At 33.7% G+C, this 12,690-nt stretch overlaps 1 protein-coding gene across 36 annotated transcripts in view; it reads right to left on the bottom strand.

Moving 5' to 3' along the window:
• Nucleotides 1-12,690, bottom strand: part of LOC149488327 (uncharacterized) — a 302,595-nt gene that overhangs the window by 229,710 nt on the left and 60,195 nt on the right. The window lies entirely within an intron of this gene.

Below are 12,690 nucleotides of genomic sequence, written 5' to 3' on the forward strand. Positions count from 1 at the left end.
GTACATATTTACCTTTTCTCTACATAAGAACCATCCTCGTACTTCAAGGAATATAATAAAAAAAGAATTATCGAAATCGGTCCACCCGTTCTCGAGTTATGCGCTTACCAACACATTTTGCGATTCATTTTTATATATAAGAAGATAATTGTAGCATGTGGATAATAAAAATACATAAATGGGTAAAGAAGAAATACAATAACACAATTTTGTATATTATATATGTATATTCCATCTATATAATTGCGTATATTATTATTATTAATATTTATTTCACCTACGTATATTAAATAAAACAAATAAGTAAATGTTATTCAATTTATTAATATCTTATAACAAACTGGTTTGAAAACTGAAACCTACCTACCTATAAAAACACCAATCATGCCAAGCCTTTGGAAATTGCTCAAATATTTCTTTAATTATTTATTACATGCAATAAAAAAAACTTACTAATTTCTGTGTATACCCAAGATACGAAACAATTATTAAAGTGAAACTTTTATTACATCGTCTCAAACTTTTTGGTCTGTGTAGCGCATGTCGCGTGTATCGCGGCTGCCGAGTAGGTATACCTACTCGGCAGCCGACCGACACGCGACATGCGCTACACAAAGCAGTGTTCGGAGCCGTTCGAACAGTTTCACTTTTACCGTGGTTTCATAAAACCACACAACATTTTTCTTTATAAACAATTTTCGGAGCAATTTCAGTTCTCTAAATTGTGTTTGCCTATACACTCCTGTTTGCCTTTACACATCACAATAAAGGAGTCAATTAAGGGTCCATTTTCAAAATTGTCCCTGCTTCAGGTACGTGAGTAGCCGGTTTAAATATTGCATAATAGTCAAATTAAAGAAAGAAAAGGTTCCCCTGGTGTCAGAATATCATCTCAATCCTCATAGTGCGCGGCATGGGTGTGCTTCAAAGCATACTTTATGATCTCGCCATCGAACATCAGTAGGTGCGCCCTGCATCTGCGGTGGGTACGAGAGGCACAGCTCCAACGCTTTTTCCTCGCATACTCGTGGGATAGAAAATACCGGAACCCATTGAATTCCAACATCTTTTTCCCTCTCCTCGACGTTATACTTTTCACTGGAATTTTATTACCTTATACCAGAGCAATCATAACATCAAAATAGAAAGATATGCAACAGCAATTGAAAGAAAGAAAGAAAAAAATATTATAATTTTTCCTTGACACTTCATGTAGGCTTTACCAAATAGCTAAACTACATGAAATAGTGTCAGGAGCTTACTTTCTCCAAGAAAAGTTAATAGTACAGCTTTCTCTAAGAAACACCCGAACTTTTTCACTATAATAAAATTTAAAGGTCCCAATGAAGTGGGATATAGTAGCCAGTTATCGAAAGACCCTCATAAATAAAATATGAAGTATGGGACATTTTATTTTCTTTAATAATCTGGAGTAAATACGCAGAAGTAAAACATAGAAATAACTACTTGGTGCGGCGGTAGAATAAAAAAATATTACAAAAACGTAAAGTTTATTTAACCATCGGTTAATAAAACGTGAGACGTGTTAACCATTACTCACGAAAAATACTGAATAAAGGCTTTTTTCTATCAACTATGCAAGTATCCATCACCAAAATCTAAGTAACATAAACTAAGTATAATATAATAAACAACTGATATCTAAGGACGAATATAAAAAATCTATAAACCTATAAAATAGCTCTTAAAAGTTAAAACTAATGATTTTCTCTGATTTATTAAATAAAGTAACAAAAATAAATTCACTTTTTCATGTAAGCGTTCTAACAGACGAACGGCAAGTTGCGACAAGTGCTGAAGTAGCCTCTGCCGTGTGTTAGTACTCTAAGGGCCGATTTTTCAATGCTTGGATAAAACTTATCCATCCAATAAAGTATTACACGATAATATTAAAATGTCTCGTAAACTGTCAAATACGGGCCATAACAATACGTTTTTAAAATGGTAGTTTTATACATTATTTGACGAATAAGTTTTATCCAAGCATTGAAAAATCGGCCCTAAGGGAAATTTTGCTTACACTACCTTCTTTAAACCTAACGTAACTGCTTGGAGTATTTCAAATTGGTTTTAAATCTAATTGCTGATAAAGCTTAAGAACTTTAATTACTCAATTTATTCGAGCCTCTCACTGATTTCTATATTTAATTTGATTAATTTGATATACAAAGCACCATTTTATATAATTATTGCAAAATAGTTCATCATTGAAGAACAAATTTTGTTTGAAGTTATCTCAAATTATATGCAACATAAACACTAATTATGGCTCTCAAGTTTGCAATTTAATAATTATACCTAATATTAAATTGACATAATAATTTATATTCCTTTTCCCCAAACAAAAATTTACACACCTACTAAAAACATGTTATAACAAAACAGGTATGTACCAAATATCACTTGCACATAATTTTAAATCCTTCAAAACATTTTACAACATCCAAATATATTTCTAGTTAATACTATAAATCCCAGCTTTGCTTTGATACTAAATATTGTTACGTTTCCTTATTATCTAATTAAGAAGTTTTTATAGGACTAAATAACTATATCGGCTAACAATATGGAGTATTAACATATCATCGAGCCCCCTTTCAAATTGTCCTAATTATCAGTTCAGAATTCAGAATGAATTCCGAGTAACTGCTCTATTTACATTACTTATACCTACAGTAAGATATGTATGCTTTCGATTCTGCAAACTTCGTTTATGCGGTAAGATCAAGAATCAAATTATTTTACATAATTAATCAGTCTAATAGCAAAAAATATATACCATTTTCATGTACTAAATCTACGAACAACGAGGTGCATAGATAGTACCGCAAATTGTTCTTGAACATTTGATTTTTGAGAATCACGATTCTGACATTGAATAATCTTGCCCCAATATCGAATTCGTATTCAAGTTCATTTAATAAAGTGTACTCTTCTAGAACATTCGAGATGCGCCTCCAAGCTTCCACATTGTTCAATCTTGCCCCCTACTATTGAAAATATGGTATTTCAGTGCTCGTATTCAGAATCTATTCGCACTAATATGTGCGACAGGATCATGGAAGCCCCACACTCGTACTATAGCGTTGTCCATAGTGTGCAGGGACGCTCTACACCCAGCCTTGGCCTTCACACAGACCCATCTCGTTCTACTCCCGTATTTGTTCACTCTGTTGAACCTAAACTGTCCAATCATTATGACTGGGTTCCCTCTTTGCGACTGTGCGAACACTGGATTCAAATCTGCAAGGAAGATCCATGTTAATACTTGCTCGAATAATATGTAATCAAAGTTGGTGATAGCATGAATTGCTGTTTATTATTTCTATAATTTATTTAATCTAGAGTGGTTTATAAATCTTTAGAATTATTTTTTATCGATACGGTCTCTACATAGTGATTGGTTTGGGTTTATGTCGTAGTATTAATTTATGTGATTTAACTTACTTATATACTTATATACTTATACATATAAAATATAGATTTCTAGCAGTAATAGAAGATATAAAAATATCTGAAAAATTACAAGATTATTCATTAAAATGAAGTATCTTTCTAATGTAGAGCTGAAATTCAGATATGATTTAAAAAAAAACTCTGGATAAAGCTCTCTCGTCTCCTAATTTATTTTTAATAAACAATCATGCATATCACCAACTTGCAACTAACCGTTTAAAACTTATGATATAAGTGAAACAATAATATTCAAGTAAATTTTTATTGCAGATCATTGATTATATTTCAACATATACGATAGGATTATACATATCATCTTAATTACATTTAAAACAAATAAATCTAATCTAGGACAACAATCTCACAAATATATCGACAACATATTGCCAATTGGCCATACTGAAATAAATGACATAACATTACAAATAAAAAACTAAATATACCACTAAAACGTAACGCTAATCTTAAAAAATAAGAAGAATGATTTAAATTAAAAATAAAAAAGCAGTTTAATCGACCCTTCGATTAGAACAGTTTCAATTAAATAACTTCTAAAAAACACAAGGAAAAAAATTATCTACTTCTTATAATTATTCAACCAATGATAGTATAAGTAAAAAGGTATTTCAAAACGGGACACTAACGCACACTCTATTACACGTCGGAGTGAGATAGCACGATGCGAATTATCGTGTGCAAAAAAGAAACAAGTGTAGTAAAATGTGGCTGATTAGCCACATTACCTATATACACCTTTTTAATTACAATATCATCGTATATAACGCATAAATTGTTTATGAACCTCTTTTTGGAATATTTAGAAGTTAATATGAAGTGGCTATGGTGCTGTCTAGTTATTATAATACTATTGTTATAGTATCTATACGAAAAAACGTGCAAATATGTGTACCTGAATATAATAATTATCGACTAACCATAAACATTAAGCAGAATATTATATTCTTCTCTATCGACCTACAAAATGTGTAATCACTTATAATACCACAAGAGCTTCAAAATTATCGGGTATTTTCCGATAGGTTCGTTGCAAACAAATGAAGGAGTCAAGTTTTTAGTCAAGGTTAAAAAATCACGAGCGAGAAGCGCGAGTGATTTTTCCTGAAAAACTTGACGACTTTATTTGTTTGCAGGGAACCTTGAGGGAAATGCCAGATAATTTTGAAGCTCGTGTGGTATTCGGGAGATTATTTTTCCGTCCCAAATGTCGGCCAATAATTTCACAATTGAATTGAACCTGTCAGTTTGACGTCAACGACCAGAGAAAATTTTCAAAAAAATATCAGTATAATACCATGTAGGTTGTACCACGTGACGTCGAATGGTACAATTCTATTGGTCGATATTTGGGTCGGAAAAATAATCACTGAAATTATTATTTTGTCTTTGACAAAAATTTTTGCTTCCCACAATTCAATTATTTTTTTAACAACATTTTCAACGATTAATTTCGGAATTAATATAGAATTATGTAATTAAAATGTGTTTATCGAAGGAAAATATATAAAAATAGCCAAGGATATTGGAGATAGACTCTCAATATTGTTTTACTTTTGACTAATTACTAGAATCGGTGCATTATTTGCATTCCTCAATTAATTTCGTTATTTTAAAAGATTATCTTATAAGTTATAATGTTAAATTACGTAGGTACCTAGTTCTTATTCTTAACATAGAACGAATAACGAGATATAGACAATTAATAAACGGTGAAAATGCGTATCCTAAAAATCCACTACCTACCACACAAATCACTGTAGTCAACTATGCGTCTGCATCTAATTCTAAATCAACAACCACTGCTGGTTCTATAGCATACAGTCATAGTATAAAGAGAGAAGTAGGCCGACTCGCGGCGTTTAGGAACGCAGGGTGACTAGGGCCGGCGCCCACTGCCGGCACGGCACGGCATGGCACGGCAGAGCATCCCGCGGCGTGCAATGGCATCCCGCGGCATGCCGTGGCATCCTGCTAAAAGCCCCACTAATGCTGCATAAGTTTCAACCTTATTTCAACTAGCTAGCAATCATAATTCCTCGACCCCAAAGCAAGACACGTCATGCCGCCGCATCCTGCGGCGTGCCGCGTCATGCTGCAGCATCCTGCGATACGTCGCGGCATCGTGGCATCGAAATAAAGTAACTTGAATTCTAAACTGATTGAAATAAGATTCAAAATAACTTCATTAGTAATAAAATCCTCTGCCCTGCCATGCCACGCCGTGCCGGCAGTGGGCGCCGGCCCTAAACTCGCGAGGCGCAGGGTTGTCACTTGTCATATTGATATTTTAAATAATTGTATAAACAAACACCGACCACTGATAGAAATGGCGCGGCCCTCACGAAACCGGTCCATGAGTAGGAACCGAGCAGCGTTGTGTGCGTGCGTCAAGCTTGTGTACGTTTCTCTTTATACTATGTTACAGTTCTTCAAAGCGAGTAACATAAGCAGTAATGTAAGCCTAATGATTGTGAGCGCCAAGGGTCTTCACAATAACGTTGTCCACTGTAGTTAGAGCCGCGGTGCAACCGGATTTCTTCTTGATACAGGTCCAACGGACTTTGGACCCCCAGCAGGCGTGTTTGTTGAAGCGCCATTCACCGATTTGTACTACGAGATTACCACGTTGAGATAGCCCGAATATTGGTTCTGAAAACGACGAGAAATTTGTAATATTTGTTCATGTAATACAATAATTTATTACTCTAGATTATTTATATAATATTTAGAATTAAATTATTAAAATAAGGGGTATAACTTTTTTTTTTATTTTTACCTCTTTTATTTTATATGATATTTTACATAGCAATATGAAACAATATTGTTTTATAAAATATTAGGTATATGTACGTAAAAGTGTCCTGGTATTTTAAAAAAGGTCCTCCTATAAATCTATTAGATAAAACTACCACTATCTGGGGGCACGGCAGTGCCCCCGCCAAGTCGAGCAAAAAAAAAGCGGCACGGCCGTACCATCCTTTTCTCGAAGCAATTCGGGCCTTTTTCGACCCCCTATAATTCGGTTGTGGATAAAGCAAGAAACCTGAATCTTCAGTAACTAATCCGGCATTGTATAAACACGGAATATTTAAAATTTCAGTCAATTTGAACCAGTAGTTTAAGAATGACAACTTGTTAAAGTTTCTAAATTTTGTCACTCACTGACTCACCGATCATCAAAAGTCCAAGGCACTTCTAGCAGACTTAGAAGCTTCATATTTGGAATACATATAGAGTTTAGTGTCTTAATCATGGGAAAACTTAAATATTTTGTAATTTCGGTCCAGTTTTCCAAATACACCAACTGCATCAATAACTTTGTAATCCCATATAAATATATGGGATTACAAAGTTATTTATGCAGTTGGTGGTTGGTGGTGGTTATAAATTTAATAGGTGTAGATAGGTACCTACCATATGAGGCAAGGGAGGGGGTATAGGGGGCTTACATAAATACCTTAGTCTTCAAATATAATTATGTACTTAATAGTGTCGGTCGAAATAACGAGACCAAAGTTACGTTTAAGTATTAATTGTATTCTTACATCTTGCATATCTACCAGTACTAGTAGTCGCAATGGATTCGGAAATACTGTATGTGAATGACCATCCATGCCCACACCGGATTGTCCGTATACCTGGTGATGGTTCGTGTCTATTTCATTCATTGTCATTCTCTAAGGCTCTACAAAAAGAAGTGAGATCCCATCAAAAACATCCTGTAAAAAACCCAAGTCTCGCAGCTCAGTCTTTCTACCGTCAAAAGTTGTGAGATCCATGTAATACCAAGTCGGTTAATCTATTTAGTGTCTACTTGAAGGACCTTCTGTCTTAAGTTATTACATAAGTTATTATCATGCCAATATTAAAAATATTTAACGTTTTAAACAAATAGATCGACTTGGACATCGCATGAAAACAAAATGAATATTACAATATTATATTAGATTCTTTAGTCTCTCGCGCCTCACGCGATTGAAACTCTCGTTCCTGTTGGTCGCTGGCCCGTCGTGCTGTGTAGTGTGATACATACTAATAATCAAATCAAGCGATGTCCAAGTCGATCTATTTGTTTAAAACGTTAAATATTTTTAATATTGGCATGATAATAACTTATGTAATAACTTAAGACAGAAGGTCCTTCAAGTAGACACTAAATAGATTAACCGACTTGGTATTACATGGATCTCACAACTTTTGACGGTAGAAAGACTGAGCTGCGAGACTTGGGTTTTTTACAGGATGTTTTTGATGGGATTAAACTAACACGAACCAAAATAACACTGCATTTAATTGGAATGTCAATTTATTTAGTAAGTAGGTACAGAGTTCGTGAGGACAGATTCTTATCCTTAATCTTAAATATTATTAAACATGTTTCCTAAAGACAGGGTCATGATAATTTGATATTTTTCTAAAAACAACTGCCATATAGCAATAAGATCAATTCTAATTCAATCTAAAAATGGGTGCGTGTTCTAGTGTACACACGTAAGAAGTGAAACTTCTTTATGACCTTATTTTTCAAAAAATAACTTACTATATGCAACTTTACAGAAATACGTCAAATCACGCGTGGTAGGGAAAAGAAAAAGATGGCGCGTAACGGAAAAATGTCACGCGCAACCCCGATAAAGAAGTTTCACTTCAATAAAACAACTCAAAAGTTGTATAATGGGTACTATGACATGAAATCTATTTTTTTTTTAAATATTTATGCATATGGCATTTATAACTTTGTCGTGTCATGACGGCTTTCTACCATGAAACTTTTCATAGATAAGTTAATTTCATCTTAAAAATAAACTTACTTTATTAAAGAGAGCTATATTTTTTCTAAAACTTTCACATATACTTAACGTTTTGATTTTGTACAACATGACAAGATTTTTATTCTCATATATTTTTAATACTTACTTATATCTAAATTTATTTCACAATATAAACGCACATTTAATCATGAGTATTAAATAAAAAATTCATTGCCCCTGCGGCAGGTACGTGAAAGGCTTTAATTAAATAAATATATAAATTTTAAGTTACTTCTTTTTGTCTATCCCTTAATGATTATGCCATCCGCTTAATTTCATGAGCCTATTATCAACAGTCACTGCAACACATTTGCATCCAGAGCTCTTCCTAGCAGAACACTCCCACCATGTCTTCATGCCACGTCTTAGCTTCTTTATAAACCTGAAGTTGCCCCAACTTATAGTGGGATTACCGTATTTCGTTTTTGTGAATTTGATCGCGTCTGCCGCCTCGAACGCTGAAATAAATTTGTATTGTAAAATGCTTGTCTAAACATAGTGTCTAAGTTATATGGCATTAAATTAGTGAAAGTAATTTGTAGTTATAGTGAAAATTACACAATTTTTTTTAATGAAAAACTTTACTGGATTTCGTTATAAAAACTTTATGAGCCAATATAACCATGAAATTTCTTATACATAGGTAATTAGTATTACAAAGATGCATAAATTCTTTTTAAAATTTTGTGTTATTAAGTTTAATATTTCAATATAAATTGGTACCTTCAAAAGATTATTATAATAAAATATTTAGGGATGGAATGATTCGGTTTGAATGATTGGACCGTTTTATTTTAATATTTACAAACTTTAACACTTATAAAATCATAACATAAATCTTATAAACAAATTTTTCATCAGCAACAAATAATATACATTTTAGGACAGTCAGATTTGAGTACTGACGTGTCTACAAAACCACAAATATAACAAAGTTATTCCTTAAAATACCCATATTAATTAATAAACAAAACAAATATAATTTTTATATTTTAATGGAATGCTAAATTCGAAAGGCTTATCTATCATTACATCAATTAGTATTTAGAAATGAAGACTTTTGACGTACCTACTGACTGCAAAGAAATAGATGGAGGTAGTTCCAATATTTTACTACCGTCAAGACGTCTAACATCTCACCACGCTTATGTAGAGTTCAAAACCTCTGAACAAATAACGAATAAATCGCGTTTAAAATCCGTCAAGTCTTTTATTCCTACTAATGCCCGCGTAAAATCAAACCCAAATTACAATCAATGAGTATGTGCATTGACCATCTTCACTAACTGCATATCGTGAGTAATAGCAAATGCATTGCATCTATAATTTGTTCTAATACACAACCAGCGGTCACGAAGTCCATCTTTCTTTGTCAACTTGTATCTATATTTGCCTATAACTAGCACAGGATTGCCCCGCTTGCTTGAACTGTAAAAATACTCAACAGAGTCTAAATCTGAAAGATGAAATACGATTGAGGGGAATATTAGAAAATAGTAAAACTAGTGCATAATAAAAGAAAAAGGGTGCACTCACACACATCAGTCACCGTCACGGCACGTCACCGGACAGGATTAAAAAAAAATATGTATCAATAGTTCTAGTATGACTCTGTTCCCACACGACAGTCGCCGGCACGAAATCTATCAGTGACGTCCCCGGTCAGGCACGTCAAATAATCTTTCCATACATGTATCATACTTTTATCCCCACTCACCCGGTGCCGTCACGTCTCAGTTCAGTCAGCGTCGTGCTACCGTCAATTGCTACATGTTCTCTAGCGTGACACACGTCTAATCACTCACTAACCTGATGTATGTGTTCAATGATTCAGTCAAACCGGCGACGTGACTGACGGACAACATGACGGTGACTGGTGTTTGTGGATACGTACACAAACCGTCACCGATCAGTCATCGGTGACTTGACGGTGACTGATGTGTGTGAGTGCACCCTAAACTCGAAATTTTGTATTATGTAATTTTTGTAATACTTACATAAGATATGTTTAAGATTTCGATTACTCTCTGCGAATGCGTATTAAAAAGTCACTTATTTCAACCGTCTATTGATTCACAATCATTTTATTAAGCAACTTGGCAGTCAAATAATACTGTAAGTCTTATATTTATTTCTGATTCCTTACAGATATTCTTACAATAATTACATAATAATTCAACAATACGCCAATGAAAAGGAAATATATATTATGTTTTGTTATTATTATAAACTAGCTTTCCGCCCGCGGCTTCGCCCGCGTTTTCAAAGAAAAACCCGTTCCCGTAGGATTTCCGGGATAAAACCTATCCTATGTCCTTTCTCGAGTATCAACATATCTCTATACCAAATTTCATGCAAATTGGTTCAGTAGTTAAGGCGTGATTGAGTAACAGACAGACAGACAGAGTTACTTTCGCATTTATAATATTAGTATGGATTATATTATGTTTTAAAACATAATTCCCTATATACAAAAACAATTTCAACGAAGGTAGATTGCACAACGATCTTAACTCGGCTATTACGAATAAGTTACATTTGTAGCCGTTTTAAAACGGTATTTCAGACAAACCAAAAGAACCAATCAAAAACACACACAAAACAAATATAGTACCTACCCAGTCTCATTATATAAAAATACCCGAAAAATTATGTGATTAACACTTTTCAAATAGAGTACATTCTACAAGAATGTCAATAATTATGACTTCAGCATAACAGCTGACAGTGATTACGTTTAACACTTTTCAAATAGAGTACATTACACAAGAATGTCAATAATTATGATTAACTTCAGCATAACAGCTGACAGTGATTACGTTTAACACTTTTCAAATAGAGTACATTACACAAGAATGTCAAAAATTATGATTAACTTCAGCATAACAGCTGACAGTGATTACGTTTAACACTTTTCAAATAGAGTACATTATACAAGAATGTCAATAATTATGATTAACTTCAGTATAACAGCTGACAGTGATTACGTTTAACACTTTTCAAATAGAGTACATAGTCGTATTGTACAAGAAAGTCAGTGATTATGATTAAATTCATAGGTGACCAGTTGATCGCCCACAGTCAAGGCCTTCGCCTTACACCCCTTGGACTGCTTGTTGCATCGCCACGTACATTTTCCAGCTAGCTGATGGTGCACGCAGAACCTGTACAACCCAATGCACATCAGGGGTTTGCCGTAGCGGGTTCTCGAGAACCATACCGTATCTGAAAGCACAGGGTAGATAAAACGCATCTTGTTAAACTTATTAAAAAAAATCATAAGTAGTGAATAGTTAAGAAATGGAGTCGTTAGAGTAGAGCAACATTAAATTCAAAATAGCACTCAAAAGTAAAAATAAAAAAAAATACTTTCATGAAAATATTTCATACAACGTATAAAACAGTGAATGGAATAAAAACGAAATGGTCAGGATTTTTGATAATAAAAGGGAAGATTATTTATATGGACGCGACTGAAATATCGGGAAACATTGTGATAAAATACACTTATATCCGGGCATTTATAGCTCTGAAGTAGTTCATACAATGCAATTATTCACAACATATTTAATCTCGAAAACTTTTTTATTGATGTAAACTTTTACATGTCATGTACATACGTTTATAAATGGATTTGATATTTATTGTCTCACCACAAAACAATTTAAACATAGTCTTACCTTAGTCTAACCTCTTTAATAGTTGCCTATGTGAAATACAACAAAATCAGATTAAAGAGAACCCGCGCTTAATGTTAAACCCTGCCAAATATCTATACTAATATTATAAAGCAGAAGTGTTTGCGTGTTTGTTTAAACGCGCTAATCCCAGGAAGTACAGGTCCGATTTCAAAAATCCTTTCGGTGTTAGATAGCCCATTTATCGAGGAAGTCTATAGGCTCATTATCATCACGCTAAGACCAACAGGAGCAGAGACACGCGGGTTAAATCGCGGAGCACAACTAGTACTTTATAAATAGAAAAACATATGGTCTAAACATGACAATGTTCATTCTTCACACATACAATCTCATTCCCATAGGTCTTTATTCGCGCGATGCACCGTGGTTTGCCGCACTTCCAAGAGATTCTCTGGCCGTTTTCGTAATTCTTGAAGAACTTTTCACCGTTGTACATGAGGACGATGTTGCCGCTTCTGCCGTTCGGTTGGAAGTAGCCGAGTCCTTGAAACAATCGACAGGTTTAACATTTCATGTATTAAAAATTAAACATGAAAATACAGACAGTTTTCCAACGCTTTATATGTTATTTATCTTTTCCTATCTGAAGAAGTTCAGATGAATACACTGAATACAATGCAAATACTTAACATTTTGGTAGTTAATTCAATAAAGTAAATATATTTATGATATAATTTTGTTTT

Source organism: Colias philodice, chromosome 5, assembly GCF_061535455.1.
Source record: "Colias philodice isolate Cphi_HAF_F1 chromosome 5, ilColPhil1 Martin Lab GWU primary, whole genome shotgun sequence".
NCBI lineage: Eukaryota > Metazoa > Arthropoda > Insecta > Lepidoptera > Pieridae > Colias > Colias philodice.